The 16463-nt window shown below is 35.3% G+C and overlaps 1 protein-coding gene across 16 annotated transcripts in view; it reads right to left on the bottom strand.

The window, feature by feature from the left end:
- Positions 1-16463, bottom strand: part of Dlg2 (discs large MAGUK scaffold protein 2) — a 2075786-nt gene that overhangs the window by 1418320 nt on the left and 641003 nt on the right. The window lies entirely within an intron of this gene.

Raw genomic sequence — 16463 nt, 5'->3', positions numbered from 1 at the left:
ATGTAAAACAACATAACAACCGAATCCAGATCCACCAAGGTTACAACCAGTGAACCATGAAGTCACAGAGGAGAGACTAAAGGAGCTGGGTAAGGCTTGCCCCATGTATATCTACAGGGTTGTGAGCCTTGGAAAAATACTGAGAGACTCCAGAGCCTCATAGTTAGCTGCTGTGCTATGCTACAATGAGCTGTTATCTCTTTCTGAACCAGTTGAGTGGTAGAATGAGCCTAAGTTATTATTCAATACAGACTTTAGAATATAGCATAAGAAGCAATGCTATTGGGAGGCTACTAAATGTGTCTTAGTTTTAAGTACTTCAGTCCTGAATAATTTGAATTTAAATAAAAAATATGCCTGCCCTATGGCTAAAATTTCTTTTTCAAAAAAATTGAATAGATGAGTATTCATTTATATGGGTTTAAAGGTTTCCTCAGATCAATTTTTATGTATATGACAATATTTGAACAGGTCTCTTATTTCTGCAACTTAGAAAATAAAAGTGCGGTCAAGAAAAACCATCTAAAAAGGCTAGAGGCAGAAGCAGCACTTTTCTATATTCAAATTTATCCCATCTTGATACAACTTCATAGAAAGGAACTAAGTTTAATACATGGAAAGCCAAAAATAATTCATTTCCTCTTTTTTATAAACTTGTAGTTTTAATGTCAAAATGAGGATATTAGTAGATGTGGGATTTATAATAATTTTTCTGGGGAAATGGAGTCTCACCTTGAGAAATCCAAAAGACCAAAAAATTTATAAAGCACTGCCAGTATGGCTGTGCATTTGTACTTCCTAACACAAACTTCAAAAAAATGCATTTTTAAAACCCAAAGGAAATGCAAAGCTTAATTTATTTTCAAGGGAGACTAGCTGCTGACTGAAGAAGTAGCATTTAAAGCACACATCATGGAAATGAGATTGTGTGAATCATGGCTTCTTCATGCCTACACAAGCAGCCCTTGACTGACAGGTCCAACTTTATACAGAAAAGGACTCTTTGATTAGGCAGTTCACAATATGACTAACTGGGATATTCAGATGATTGTCAATGGATGGTATTTCCAATACATGATACTATTTTCTATGTGATATATCTATCATGTCTATCTACTTATTTATCTGTATTTATCTGTGGACATAGAGGGATAAAGATGAAGGGACAGTTTGAGGTTGCTTAAAACTTGTGAAATTGAATGACAAATTATAAGAAAATATCAATAGAAAGCAGAAGACTGTGGGAATATTAAAAATAAACATTTGAAAAATTAGTTATGATAGGCTTACCATCGACCTAATGTTGAGCTCACAAGACCATGACTTAACAATTTTATGTAACTTCATATGTAAGATAGCCCATACAATAAATGGGTTTAGGGCTAGAATAGAAAAATATAGAGAAGGAAGAAGAAAGTAATTATGTCAGGGGTAGGAAGTATTCACTGACTCTACTATATATAATTTTGAAGGACCAATAGTAGTTCCTCATTGGAACTACATTAAACCAGGGCAGAGAAAAGGCGATTTCAGTCCCAAGGAAATTTGCTGTTATCTCAAACACAGATTTTGCATTTTCCCCATGATAGTATAAATATCTAAGTTCTCCATTGAGAAGGGTGGATGTGCCGTTAGGAGGCAGTATATCTTAATGGATCAAGTGTTGATATCAACTAGGTAAACTAGTCATTCATCTTTTTATTTTCATTCAAAATTCTTCAATATTGAGTATGTATTTTATACTGATAATGCTTCCCAATTCAGACTGGAGATATTTCTTTTCCTCAATAGCCACACACAGCTAGGGACTACTCTACTGAACAGCAGAGCTTTAGCACACATCCTTGGAAACGGCTAGAAATCTCTAGGAACGTGCACAACCTCTCCTACTCTTAAGAATAGGGTTGAAATTTATTGGTACAACTTAGTTTTACATGTATTTCTAGGGTATTCTCAAGGCATTTAACCTGGGAGCAATAATCCTACCCTTATTAAATACGTTTCAGAACAAAGAGTGAAAATTAACTTTTATACTATGTTGTAGAGAGGAGTGGAAAGGACTAAAGAATGCAGGCATCTACCAGAGACTCAATTTCTTTGTTTTTTGGGTTTTTGGGGGGCCTGGTCATGGGGCCTGAGCGCTGTCCCTCAGCTCTTCAGCTCAAGGCTAGCGCTCTAGCTCTATCACTTGAGCCACAGCGTCACTTCCAGCTTTTTTATTTTCTGCTTATGTGGTGCTGAGGAATTGAACCCAGGGCCTCATGCATGCAAGGCAAGCGCTCTACCACTGAGCCACCTTCCCAGCCCGACTCAATTTCTTTTAAGTAGAAAATATTTATGAGGCCTGGAAATGGTAATGCATGTAAGTCTTGCAACATAATTTATGTTTATGTAATAGAGACAACCATACATTATATAATCAAGGAAACAAAGGCAAAAGTAGATTAATAATTAATGCAGGGTCACACATATGGTAAGAGGTAGAAAAGAAAATCTAGGACCAAGACTTAAGTGGAGACTTAAGTGGAATAATCACTAGATCAAACCCTGCTTGTTCATGTGAAATTTCAGAGTTGTCCAGAAATTCAAGTTCTTCCTCCTGCATGCCTTCAGGAATCTGAGCTAAATCTTTCCTTGGTAGTACTTGAACATCCCCAGTCCCTTCTCTTTGTAGCTAACCAACAGAAGTTTGTCATTTGTACATAAAATACTGAATCAAAATCATTCCAATATTTTTCTCTTGTCTTTAAATAGAGGAGTTATTTTTACATTCTTTCTAATTCCCAAGAGTTTTTCATGAGCTTTCAGAAAGAAATGAATGGTAATGGAAGGCAGTATAACATAGCTAGCCTTTTTTCATGTTTGTTCTGCCTTTTTGTTGTTGTTGTTGTTATTGGCAATTGTGGGGCTTGAATTTAGGGCCTTCTGCTCAAGGCCAGTGCTCTACCACTTTGAGCCATAGTGTCACTTCCAGTTTTCTAGTGATTCATTGGAGATAAAATTCTCACAGACTTTCTTGCTAGGACTGGCTGTGACCCATGATCCTCAGATCTCAGCTTCCTGAGTACCTACAGGCATGATCCTAGGTCCTCAAGAAAATGGCAACTGCCATTGCTTTGTGACTTTGGGTTTGTGAATCAGCTTCACCAAGCTTCAGCTTGAGTCTGTTAAACACTGAAGTGGGCAGTAATACTCACCCAATTGTGTTTTTACAAAGTTTTAAATACAAATTAAGAAATATGTAACCCATAGCAATGATGGAATAAATTTCTTTTTTCTTTCTTCTCTAATTTCTTCTGGTCTTGCATGGCCCCATCATGCAAGGCTGCTCTTCTGACTCATTTCCAATAGTTGGTCTGTTTCCCAGGAGTATCTGTCTACTTGAATAGGCTCAATAAAAATTACACAGGGATATGGAACCTCAGGGCTTGTTTCTCCCCTTAGCCTACTCAATGGAACTGCGGTGAACAAGATAGACATTTTATACACTTTTTTTTTCCTCTGGAGGATATATTATCCCTTAACTTAAGAATGTGTCAAAAAATATTCCTCCCAGGATGCTCCCCAGGGATTTGATGGCACTGTCCATCCCATCCCATCCAGCCAAATCCCTACATCTCGCCTCTAGCCATTTCTGTTTTACAGGTTCTGTAGACTATGGCACACCAGGAACTTGGCTTTGTTTAGCCCTGAAGGACTAGATAATGAGGGAAGAGGTGAGAATCACTAGTGCTGCAAAAATCAATGTTATTGACTGCTGGACTAAAGGAAAAAGCAAACAGTCTTGCTGATAGTAGTAGACAAGAAGGACGGGAAGGAACTGGAGGTGGGCAGAACTCCATAATGAGAACGGGCAGAAACCCTGAGTGAGAGATTCTCATTATAGATCAACCTTACTGCTAAACAACTCCTACTCTTGCCCAGTCTCTGCTGCTCCAGTCGTTTTGCAACACTTCCTTCTAACTTGTTTATATAAACTAAACAATGTTTTATTCCTGAGGGAAGAAGTAGTTTTCACAATACTAATGAAGCCTCCACTTTTCTTTATGTTGATTTTTTCCTATTTGTTATTTGTATTAACTGATTGTTTTCTAAACTACTCAATTATTTTCGAATGTGTGTACAAATTATTTCAAATTCAAGAATTCATGACTCACCGCCGCATGCAGACATAACTTATTAGTGATGTCCTTTGTATAAAATTCAGTGTTTAGAATGTAAGGGAGGGCTGGGAAGGTGGCTCAGTGGTAGAACACTTGCCTTGCATGCATGAGGCCCTGGGTTCGATTCCTCAGCATCACATAAGCAAAAAGAAAAAAGCCAGAAGTGGTGCTGTGGCTCAAGTGGTAGAGTGCTAGCCTTGAGCTGAAGAGCTGAGGGACAGCGCCCAGGCCCAGAGTTCAGGCCCCACGACCGGACACCCCCCCCCCAAAAAAAAATGTAAGGGAGCCTTAACTCTTACTCTAAAAAAATGAAGTTACGGAATTTTTCTACTGGCAAAGAAAACATACATAAAGATATCTTCACTAGAGAAGGTTGCATTAAAAATATAAATCAATAATGGGATATAGTGAAAATAGCGAAGTTCTGTCTGGAAGATGAAATTAGCTGTCAGGTTCTCTTATACACTAGAGAATTATGAAAGGTGAATATTTTTTTCTATACTAAAACAATTAAGCAGAAAGTATTTTTCAGTATTCTAGAAAATACAAAGTAATCTCGTCCATATTATCTTGTGTTTATTTCATGAAGCCCTATCATAGTAATGTCAATATTTTGTTGTTAGAAAGACTTTCTCATAGACAGAAAAGTTAATATAGGCCTTTCTGAGTTTGGAAGACTTTAGTTTTTTAAATAAATTCAAATGCATAGATTTTACTTAACTTTTAAGTTCAGCTTATAATTTTACTATTCCACATATAAATCTAGCAAGATCTTTATAATTGCCCTTAAGGGAGTTTTTATGGCTTTAAACATTTTTGTGGCTTTAAACTTTTATCCCTTTAAACATTTTAACCTGCATGTATATTAAATTTCCTGGTTTAAGGAATTTGAATAACATTTGAATAACAACCAAACCTTCCCAAGTAAATAATTCTTATACCTAAACAAATTTAAAATATAAACACTATTAAGCATTTTACATTCCCACACACAATTTACAAGTTGTAAGATTCTATCTTTTTCATCTTAAAACTACAAGTCTAAAATCAATGTTTACATTCTAAAATGAATCTGTTTAATAATCTAACCTGATCAATTCTCTTACAAAACAATATAGCCACCACTAAATATACACAATACCTCACATAAACTAGTAATAAAAGAGCTTAATTTCCTTTATCAGAGCATAATTTCCTTTATCACTCTGTAATTAATCTTTCCAAGCTTAGGAAGTAATTTTGGCCAAAGGAATAATTTGGTAAATTTTGTAATTGGTTTCCCAAGCAATTTTGAAGGTTTCCTAGTAAGTGCCTGAAGTTGTAGATCAGTAAAACTCTTAGCTAGGAGATATACAACTACAAATAGTGAGAATTATTTCTCTTATATCCTCAACTGTAAGACTAAACACTGTTTCATGGTTACTACCAAAGGGTTGAGTCTTATCCAAGTTATTGGTATTTGAGATGTACCATTAAAGAGTTTTCAGCTATATAAAAAAGCTCACAATGACCATCAAGCTTGAAGCTAACCTTCACTGCTTCAGTTGGATTGCCTTTCTTATAATATTTGAACATCTTCTGAATGGATCCTACATGTTTTCTGAGAGGGTCAGTCTATCCCATACTCACTGTAGGAGGCAGATATTTATCACTGTCATCTTCATCACCTTGTCAGAAAATCTGACTTACCTAATAGTATCATAGAATTCTGCACAAATACAATGAACTTGACATATACACCTTCTATCAAATGTCTTCTTTCACACCTTTTCTAAGGCATGAGTATGCAGGAAGGTCTTGGTTGAAGTGGTTTCTCATGCATGTGACATGGAAGCGGCAGAGGTTGTCAGAAGGTAACAAGGTTGAAACCACCTATGAAAATGCATCAGTCTGAGGACAGTGGGAAGTATAGAAAGTTCTATATAGAAAGTTTTTATCTGAGCTTGAGAAAAAGAAGTGTGGTGCCACTCTAAATTCACAAATGAAACAGGGAGAAGAGGAAGCTAGCCCAGATGTTCCTGCAGGGCTACAGTGAGGCCCGTCACGGAGGAGACTGAATAGACTAAGCCATGCAGAATCAGGATAAGTCATTCTGAATCAGGCTAGAGATGGTCTCTTTATGATTTATGGATCAACTAGATTTCCATGAGGAATGAGAAGTGAAATGTTTTCATTGTAAACTCTTAGGAGAACAGTGTTAATAAGGAAGTTGTCTGACTGGCTTCTGCTTTTAAAAAAATCATCAAAAACACAAATCAAAGCACAGCACTTGGCTTCAGTGGGTTTAGAGACAGTGTTAGGAGACTAGCTAGAGAAACATATTTGTACTAAGCATATATTTTTTCCCTATTTAAAGTACAATGGCAATGATCCTTTTGAAACTTACATTCACCATATATATTTTTTTTCCAAACTGCATCTCATTTCAAAGCTATTCCAAGGTTACACTTGAAAGCTTTCTATTCTCTGCTGAAAAACAGAGGAGTCTGAGAAAAACAATGCTTTCAGTCCCTGCCTACCTATATTTATTTACCAAAAGAAGCTTCCATATTGCAAATAAGGGAAACCATGGGACCTATGTTTCTTTGGGCCTGGCTTAGTTCACTTAATATAATTTTTTCCTAGTGTATGTCTGGGACAAGCAGAAAAGGTCAAAAACTATGTACATATGACCAGATAAGATAATGTTAAGTGAAATGAACCCCAAGATAGGGACACAAGTGGTTTTTTTTCCTTTCTTGCTATTGTTTCTAATGTATTTATAATGTACCATGTGATTCTTTTGTTTCTTTGTATGTTCCTTCCCCACAGTATAACCCCTGTTCTCACTGTATTTGATGTCGGTGCCCTGCATCTCGTATATACAATTCTCTGATTTGGGGAGGGGAAGGGAAAAAACAAAATGCTTAAATATGGATACAGGTTGACCCATTGTAACAATGAGATGTACAAGACACTATGTTGAAAAACAAACTTTACAATTTAGGTGGTGGGGGGAGTGTAGTTGTGGAGGTGGGAGGAAAGGGATGGTAGGGGAAAAACAAAGGAGGAGGCAACAATGCTTGATAGGAAATGTACTCATTACCTTGCTCATGTAACTGTAACCCCTCTAAACAGTATTTTTACAATAAAAACGTATTTAAAAGAAATATTAAATATTAAAAAATATTATTTAGCCTTTTCAAAATTATTAATGATATGAGAATGTTCTCATGATATCTATGAGCAAAAACAAAAGTTATTTATACAGATCTAGTACACACATCTACATTCATGTATTCACACATATATAGAGGAAAAATGAAAAGAGCCTTGATATGAGCAGTAACACTATAAGGTAATACAAATTTTGTCTTTTTTCTGTACTTCATATGTCTATAATGAGCATATATCTTATAGTCTAAAAATAGTTAAGAAATATGCACATTGACCCATTTAAATTGATTCTTTAGTTTACTTTTTAATGAACCTGAAGAAGTGTGGCTTCCAAAGTAAAAACTAAACATCAACTTAAATACAAATAGTTCATTTTAAGTTAATACCCTGTTGCCTGAGTTTCCTTTTTTTGATATAGGAATATGCTTTGAAACAAAGTAAAACCAGGCACTTCTAAAATAAACAAGTAAATTTGCACATTGCTTTAACAATATCTAAATCCAAGTACAGTCATAAAGTAAACAAATGGGGAAAACGTAATCAAATGTATTATATATACATGTATGAGAATATCATAATGAAACTCCTCACATTTTACAATTAATGTGCACCAACAGAAATGTGGAAATAAATATTTAAGTAAATAAATAAGACCAGTATTTGCTCCTTCTATTCATTTTACTTTCATTTTAAAGATATTCCTTCAATTTGGACCCATTCTACCGAAGTTTAAAGTGCTAAGTCTAAACAGAAAGGAGATCTAGATTAATATTTCAAAATAAGAAGGGCTAGGCCCTCTCAAAATCTTTTTTTTATTGTTTTACTGTCCATCTTTCCCTTTTCAGGTCTCAAGAAATAGGTTCTCCAAGCCAACAACAGAATACCGATTTGTTCTACGGAGCCTTGTTACCTGATTTATTGCACTAATAAAATGTGTAGACCTCAGTAAAGTGGCCGCTTCCTAAGGGTCCTCAGACAACAATTGGTTATGAAGTCTCTCAAGTATAAGCACCCCTCACTGCTTTGGGGTGCAAGGAAGATGCAGATTATCAGACACATGGGAATTCTTTCAGTCCCTGGCTAAGCGAAGAAGTTGTAACAACCCTGGTATGATAGAAATGGAAATCTGTCCAGATGCCAAATCTAGTAAGCCAGAGGAGAACTCAAGAAGTCATCAAACCTGATTGGTAAAACATTGCCCCTTTGGATAAGCAAGTCAGAGACCCAGTCACAGACCACCATATACTGTACAGCAAAACACTGGGCAATCAGAGAGGGGCCCTTTCATACTCTATTGATTCCTGTGCCTGGCTTTTCTCCTGTTACCAGCAGTTATGCTCTGTGAGGCTTTGGACAATGTGCTATACCTCTGTGGTCCAGTCCCTTCACAAGTAAAAATGAGTTTAATAACACAATATTTTCTTAGGGCTATTGTGAAGATGAAATAAGTAATGTACACAGTACCTGATATATCATAAGTACTCAACAAATATTAGCAATTGCTATTAAGCAGGCCAAGATACATAGATGGATAGGCTAGACTGCAGAAGCTAGTGCCAGGAAAGTAAGTACTCAACCATGATTTCGCAGATAAACATGTTAATCAAGGCATGGACCAGGCTGCTGGTTAGCTACCAAGTGCTCTCTCAGGACACTCACGAATTTCCTGCTTAGTGTTAGCTAGCTTTAGTCATTCATCACTTTTTCATTTGCATACTTCTAATTGAGGTTGGATGATTCTTCAGACAGGGAACATGTTGCAAATAATTTTTGCAGCCGTGAGCAATGACCCATTCTGCTCTCCTCAAGCTCATTAAAAAGGGTGAATGAAGGGATATGTTTTAGAAGTGTTGATATGTATTGTATTTCATCAACTATCTTTCTGATTATAATACTCCCATGTAATTTTGACCAACATTACAAAGAAATGTTTTCAAGTTAAACTAGACAATGTCAAGTTATGTGATTCTTTTACTTTTTTCCTCTGGTTCTCTATCTCACCGAAAGAAATGTGATCAAGAAAGCCTTAAATAATTTATTTACTTTGACATTCTCTTAACCTTTCTCTTTCTAGCCACCATTGGCTTCTTGGATTACTAAATACACCTGGCAGACTCCTACTCCAGGGCTTTTTGGCTTACATTTTTGTTATCTTTTCCCACATGGTTATTCTCTTTTTACTTACTAGATATCACAAAGGTACCTTTATGAGACCTTCACTAACCACTTTATCTAAAACTAACTCAAACCCTTTCCCAGAACACACTTTCAGTCTCCTTCCATTATCTTATTTTATTAGCATTTACTTTTACACACTATGCATTTTTCTTCATTATTTTAATTATTGTCCATCTACTTCACTATCAATTCCAAAAGGGAAGGCAATATTGTCTGTTTTATCTTACCCTTTATTTATAACATCTGGTTCAGCGACTGAATCACAATAGAGGTTGTTATTCAATATTCAGGGAATGAATGAGAATACAAAAGAGAATCTCAAGCCTAATGCTAGCCAATGTGAGAAAGAAATCTAAAGAAGGAATAGCAAGTAAAATATTCAATTTTATTTAAGTTCATTTTTTCTAAAAATTGATTTGAAGTGTCAAGTCATTATTATTAAAATTATAGTATTTATTAATACTATTGCTATTAATATAAAATTAATACTAATTGATATTAATGGTATTATTATTAAATATTATAGTTCACCTATATACATATGAACTTTTTAAAGAGAATTGTTAAAAAAGGATAAGAGTAGAATAGATCTGGTTTAATAACTGACTTTGCTGGCATTTTAATAGTTATGACATTAGGCAAGATATTTTGTTACCTGTTCTTCACTACCTATAAATAATAAATCAATAAACCACTTTGCTTATTAAATAATAGTAACATTTATACATCAGGATACTAGGAAGCATTCTAAGAGAATATATGGAAAGTTTGCACATGGTTCATGGCTTACATTAAAATCTTATCAAATTGTAGCTATTATTATTTTCCAATGTACTATGATTTTATAATAACTCATCAATTTTTTTTAGTTTTGAGTTAAAACCTTCATCAGAAATTGTAAGCCCAACGTGCTCAGTAGCCCAATAGCCATTTTGAGGCCATAATGTATGAATCTGGGAAGGATTAACTCAGTTATTGGCATCTTGAAGGAGATAATTATTCAACTGGAATCCTGACAGGAACCACCTCTGATTTTTCATTAGTCCCAGGCTTATAACACCTATGAGCCATAGGTATTACACAAACTGTCCACACATTCTGATTCATGTCCCTACAAACTCTGCCTACAACAAATGATGTGTTTATTCAGAGCATCAGTATGTGCAATGCATCACAGGATATAGCAAAGAGTAGGTGGTAGAAGCATAAGGAGAGGTTCTGTAAGTTTTCCTTTTGATCAGAACATCAATCAAAAGGGAATGTTGTGAGTTCTTGAAAAAGCCTTAAGAAAAAAACTGAAGAAAAAGGTATATTGTTCCTAATTCTAAATGCTTAAAATTTAGTTGAGGGGATGGGAGAAAAATTTAAAAGCAAAATGAGCTAGCAATATAAGACCATAATGAAAGTGATGGCAGCATAATACAAGATCTATCACCATGAATGATGGGGAAATTGCATTCACAAATCAAAAGAGGCAAAGAGTAGGAGAGATAGTATATCTTGGATTCTACTTTAAGAATATAAATACCTTCATGATTTTTTAAAGGTAAAACACAATTTAGACAAGCATGCCCAGGCAGAGAAGAAGTCCTACTGTAGCAAACGATTCTAGTACATGTTCAGAGGCAGAACAGAGAGGAGTGTTTGGGAAAGAATGGTTTCACTGAATAAAGTTGGGAGAAATAAGTATGATGAATGTCTAGATTCTGGGTTGTTCAAGTATTCAGTGAATTGTTTCAGTATAAATTATTGATTACATTCAACTTGGATTCACAACTTGGCTAAACAGATTCCAACATGACGGAGTGAAATGATTTTTGATGGACCAGCCTGTATGACTTCCAAGTATGTGAGCTGTTTTTCTCAGAAAATTTATAAGCATTAAGATAAATAAGGGTGTGTGTGTGTGTGTGTGTGTGTGTGTGTGTGTGTGTGTGTGTGTGTGTGTGTGTGTGTGTGTGTGTGTGTGTGTGTGTGTGTGTGTGTGTGTGTATGCACACTAGAGGTGGGGCTTAAACTCAGGGTTTGAGTGATGTCTCTGAGCTTTTTTGCTTCAGGACATTGCTCTACCCCTTGGAGTCACAGTTCCACTTACAACTTTTCAATGATTCACTGAAGATAAAGAGCCATAGACTTTCCTGCCCCAGGCTGGCTTAAAACAGCAATTCTCAGATCTCAGCCTTCTGAGTAGTTAGAATTATAGGTGTGAGCCATTAATACCCAGCAAAATAAATACATAATTTGGAAAGAAGCCAAGTGAATTCTTTTTTAATCTGGGATTTCAGTTAACATATGCATTATATATATATATATATACAGAAATAGAGAGAGAGAGAAAGATAAAGAGAGAGAGAGTACCTACTTCATACTTGGCATTGATCTTTCTGATGGAATAAAAATGAACAAAAAGAAATGACTAAAATTCCAGCTTCCTTAGAGCTCACATGTTACGATATGTACATATATTGTTGTGATGATGACTACTAGAAAAGGGGATATTATAGTTTGGCATGTTTCTCATTAATTATAGGATTTTTTTCTTTTAAATGATAGGAAAGTTTATTAGGGCAAGAATATACTTTCAATACACAGTACCCATCACTGCACACGTTTATATTGAAGTGTAAAAGGTGTACAGCATATTAAGTCCCTCCACAGGAAACAGAGTACCAGGCAGCATCATCGTCCCAAGGGTAGAGATGGTTTGCTGATTTACGTTTGACTTCTAAGGCATCATTTTCTACTTGGGAAAGTAAGTTAAAGAGATGGAGTTTTGAAGACTTTCCTGCCAGGGCTGACTTTGAACCTCAATCCTGCATATCTCAGCCATGTCAGTCTCTAGGATGATAGGTGTGAGCCATCAGTATTGGGTTAAGTTTATTCCAAAACTATTCCTTGACCAACCCTGTACTAGAAATATTAAACCTTAGGTGAGTTGAGTACACAAAACACATACCTTGTGACATTTCATGTCCTGGGTAGACTGTATAGTATAGGCTGGTCAACTTAACTTTGAAAGCTTAATTACAATGTTCTCGATCATAGACCTTGTGATACAACCATCTATAACTGGGCTCAATTCTGAGAATTTTTCTAATGAAATCAACTCTAAAGGTTTAGTGTTCTTTGCAGTTACTTTTTTATCAATTATATACTAATTGAGTGAATTATTATGGAACTATGAAAAATTTCACTAAGTATCCATATGCCTTTTCACAGACTTCCCCACCCCCACCGCCCGCCACTCCTGTTTTGCAGACAAAAAACTGAACATTAGGGAGATTGAGAAATGGTCTCAAACTGTGCCATACATGTGGAAGAAGACCAGAAAGGTTTTTGTAGTTTTGTTATCATCCCCTAAACCATGCCCTAAAATCATCTGGTTATACTGTTTTCCTACAAAGTTCTTGCATAACTCTCAAAGTATTTCAAAATTTAGGAGTAGAATTGTTGGCGCTAGAGACTAGGTGGCATGAACTACTGTAAAAGAGCAGGAAGTCAAGGCTCAAGGCGACTTCAGCTAGGCTGGAGGTAAGATAGAACACATACCTAGCAAAGTAGAGGCTCTGAATTTAAACCATAATGCCACCAAAATGAGAGAGAGAGAGAAAAAGAGAGAGAGAGAGAGAGAGAGAGAGAGAGAGAGAGAGAGAGAGAGAGAGAGAGGAGAAAAGATGGAGGGGAGGGAGAGGTAGGAGGAGGGAGGGGGAGAAGTTTTAGTAGGGAGACATAGAAAGAGGCTTATTGCACATAGGAAACAGACACTGGTCACTTATTTTCTGTATTTTTGTTTTCTTACCTGTGACGTGAGTCAAATGCTCTGCATTCATATATAAGATGGAAGGCTTCTGGTCTTGTGGGTGTGTATATATTTATATTAACAATGAAAGGAGGAAAATAGCAAGATGGACATAAAAATCATTCCAAAAATTATTGTATCATTACTCTAAAAACAGAACTAGTTCCACAGACAAAAATGATACAACAAACTTCATGTGTTTTCTCAAAGAGGTACTTCTCAAAACTATACAGGTTATTTCTGATCAAAGTGGAACCACACATCTATATAATGATCACGTTATACTTCTTTTTTGTGTTAGGTAAAACTAAATTAAGGGCTGGGAATGTGGCTTAGTGTTAGAGTGCTTGCCTAGCGTTTATGAAGCCTTGGATTTGCTTCCTCAGAATCATATAAACAGAAAAAGCCAGAAGTGGCACCGTGACTCAAGTGGTAGAGTGCTAACCTTGAGCATACAGAGGCTGAGGGACAGTGCCCAGGCCCTGAGTTCAAGCTGCAGGACTGGCAAAAACATTAAATTATTCTATTCATTTTCAGTAAAAAAAGTTAAAACAAAGCCAATATGATATGAATCCTATGACTCAAGCATCTTAGAGCAATCAAGAAAACATAGAACATAAATAATATCCCTGATTAGAAGCTTTTTTGATTTTTCCTACTGTAGAAATCCCTATTCCAGCAAATAGATGGTAAGAAACACTACGTTCAGCATTAGATTTTGATGATTGCTCAAACTTATTTCACTGTTTAGCCTTGCAAGACCCCATATTGCAACTACATTAAACTATTTGCAACTCTTCAAAGGGTTTTGCTTCTAAGATCCATTTGGCTCCCTCTACCCACCATGCTTTTTTCATTCCTCAAGAAATTCCATGGTATAACCCCTGTTTTCACTGTATTTGATTTTGGTGCCCTGCATCTTGTATATACATTTTTCTAATTTGGGGAGGGAAAAGGAAATAACAAAATGCTGAAATAAGGATACAGGTTTACCCATTGTAACAATAGATATACAAAACACAATGTTGAAAATGAACTTTACAAGTTGATGAGGGGAGTTGCTCACAGCAAATATACTCATTACCTTACCCATGTAACTGTAACCCCTCTGTACAATATTTTTCAATAAAAATATAAAAAAAAATTTTAATTGGCTGTCAAGATTCTACTCAGAGATGATCCCATAATGAAACCTTTGTTGACAGAATTCTCTGGTTCTTTGTTTCCTTTTCCCCTATATTCATGTTTAGCATTAAGAGTCCATGCCAGGTACTGTAACTTGTTAGTTATATGTCTGTCTTATGCTAGACTGGAAGTTTCCTGAAAATAAGGATTATATTCCATTATCATAGTATTCAAAACTTTATCAGAGTCAGTGTATAAAACACAATTTTCATTTAAAAGATTTTAATACATGATTGAAGAAATGGTGAGCCCTAAATGACACTCTGATATGTGTGTTTGTGGATATAGGTATGTTTTTATATACTAGAGGTTTAGATTTAATGTTTTGTTATTCATATAACAATATATTTAAATTACATTAAAACATCATTATCAATAATATCCTTTATAAAAATTCACTGCATAAAACAATCATTCCAGAATAAAAGATTGTGAGATTAGTTGTCTATTATTTGTAGAATAAAACAGACAATATTTTCTATTCTTTGAACTTTCAACACCTCAAAATTTTGGGTCCCTGTAACAATAATAATAGCAAACCACTGCTTTCACGAGAAACCACACCTTGTACAGAGACTATCAAAACCAAATTGTTCTGGGTACATTAACAATTAAGTCTAAAACTGAAACAATCAGGTGAGATGGTTTTGAAATCAATCTAGTAACATAGCAGCTTGCAAATAACTGCCAACTCTTACAAATCTGCTACTTTTGAAGGAAAGGATACTCACAAAATAATATTATAAATTATGAAAGAAAATGTAAGGACTAGTTATAAAAATGCATAAACATTTAAAACTGAAGTTAATCTACACCTGTATAAGCAGCATTATATATATATAGATATATAGATATATAGGTATATATCTATATCTATATATATATATATGTTGAATATGGTCTCAATACCTATTGATTAATGTATATTTCTACATCTCAGTGCAGATTATAGAAAGAATTAAGAATTTGTTATTCAAGTCATCTGAATTTAAGGTATTGCTTGTTAAGTTACCTTTTGCTTATGAGTTTAAATGAGGCAAAACTGAGAACTAAATCTGTAAAGACAACTGTTAGCAGTGGTGAGTAGAAAGGGACTTCCCAAAGCCTGAATCAGAGATGTCTGGACCAGGTTTTTCTGTATCTAAATAAATACAATAATGAAATACTGACTCATTTGTGGTTTCTTAATATATAAATTCTCACAGTGCTTGTTCTAAACAGTATTTCATTCTCTCTCCTAAAAAGATGAGACAGGAAAACATGAACAATTCATAGAGTTTAGAAAACAATGACTATTGAGTCCATTATTTGAAATAAGAGATGGGACTTTGGAAAGCCCCTGGGTAGTTGGGCATCATCTCCATCTTTTAAGATACTTATTTGCATGTTATTTACTATCTCCATCATATGCATGAAAGAAAATTGACTATTCAGGTTAATCTTTATAGTAGTAAAAAGTCAATTCTATAGAACTCTGCAGCATGATATCCAGAATGTTTCCAGACAACAGTTGTAACATAAACATGGTCATCAACACATAAATACTACCTGTTTGAAATTCAAATGGAAAAACAAGGAGGCTTACTAAAGAGCAAACAGCAGGGTTCTTTAATAAAACTTGTAAACACAGAAAATGGAACTTTAGTACCCAGACACATTAAAGCATTTATTCCCTCAGTAAAATGAGTAGAGGAAACCGTTTCACATTGGCATATTTTTAAGATTACTATTTTAGATATGAAGCCTTAACGGCCTCCCCCAACCCAGTCCTGCAAAAAAAGACAATCACTTTCCCTTTGGACTTCCTTCAAGAAGAGATACAAGCTTAAAATGTTAACTGAGAATGTAATTCACGTAAATTATGCAACTGGAATTCCACAGCTGGTCTCTCTGGCTCAGTGCTGAATGAACACAGCAGCAGAAGACCTTTCCAATAATAATGCCCTCCTTCCTGCCAGGGGGTAAATCTCTCAAACTTAGGC

Source organism: Dipodomys merriami, unplaced genomic scaffold (genome assembly GCF_024711535.1).
Source record: "Dipodomys merriami isolate MVZ:Mamm:240054 unplaced genomic scaffold, mDipMer1.0.p SCAF_25, whole genome shotgun sequence".
In the NCBI taxonomy this organism is placed as follows: Eukaryota; Metazoa; Chordata; class Mammalia; order Rodentia; family Heteromyidae; genus Dipodomys; species Dipodomys merriami.
The sequence above is the reverse complement of the archived record's forward strand: the minus strand, read 5'-3'. Positions and strand labels throughout refer to the sequence as shown.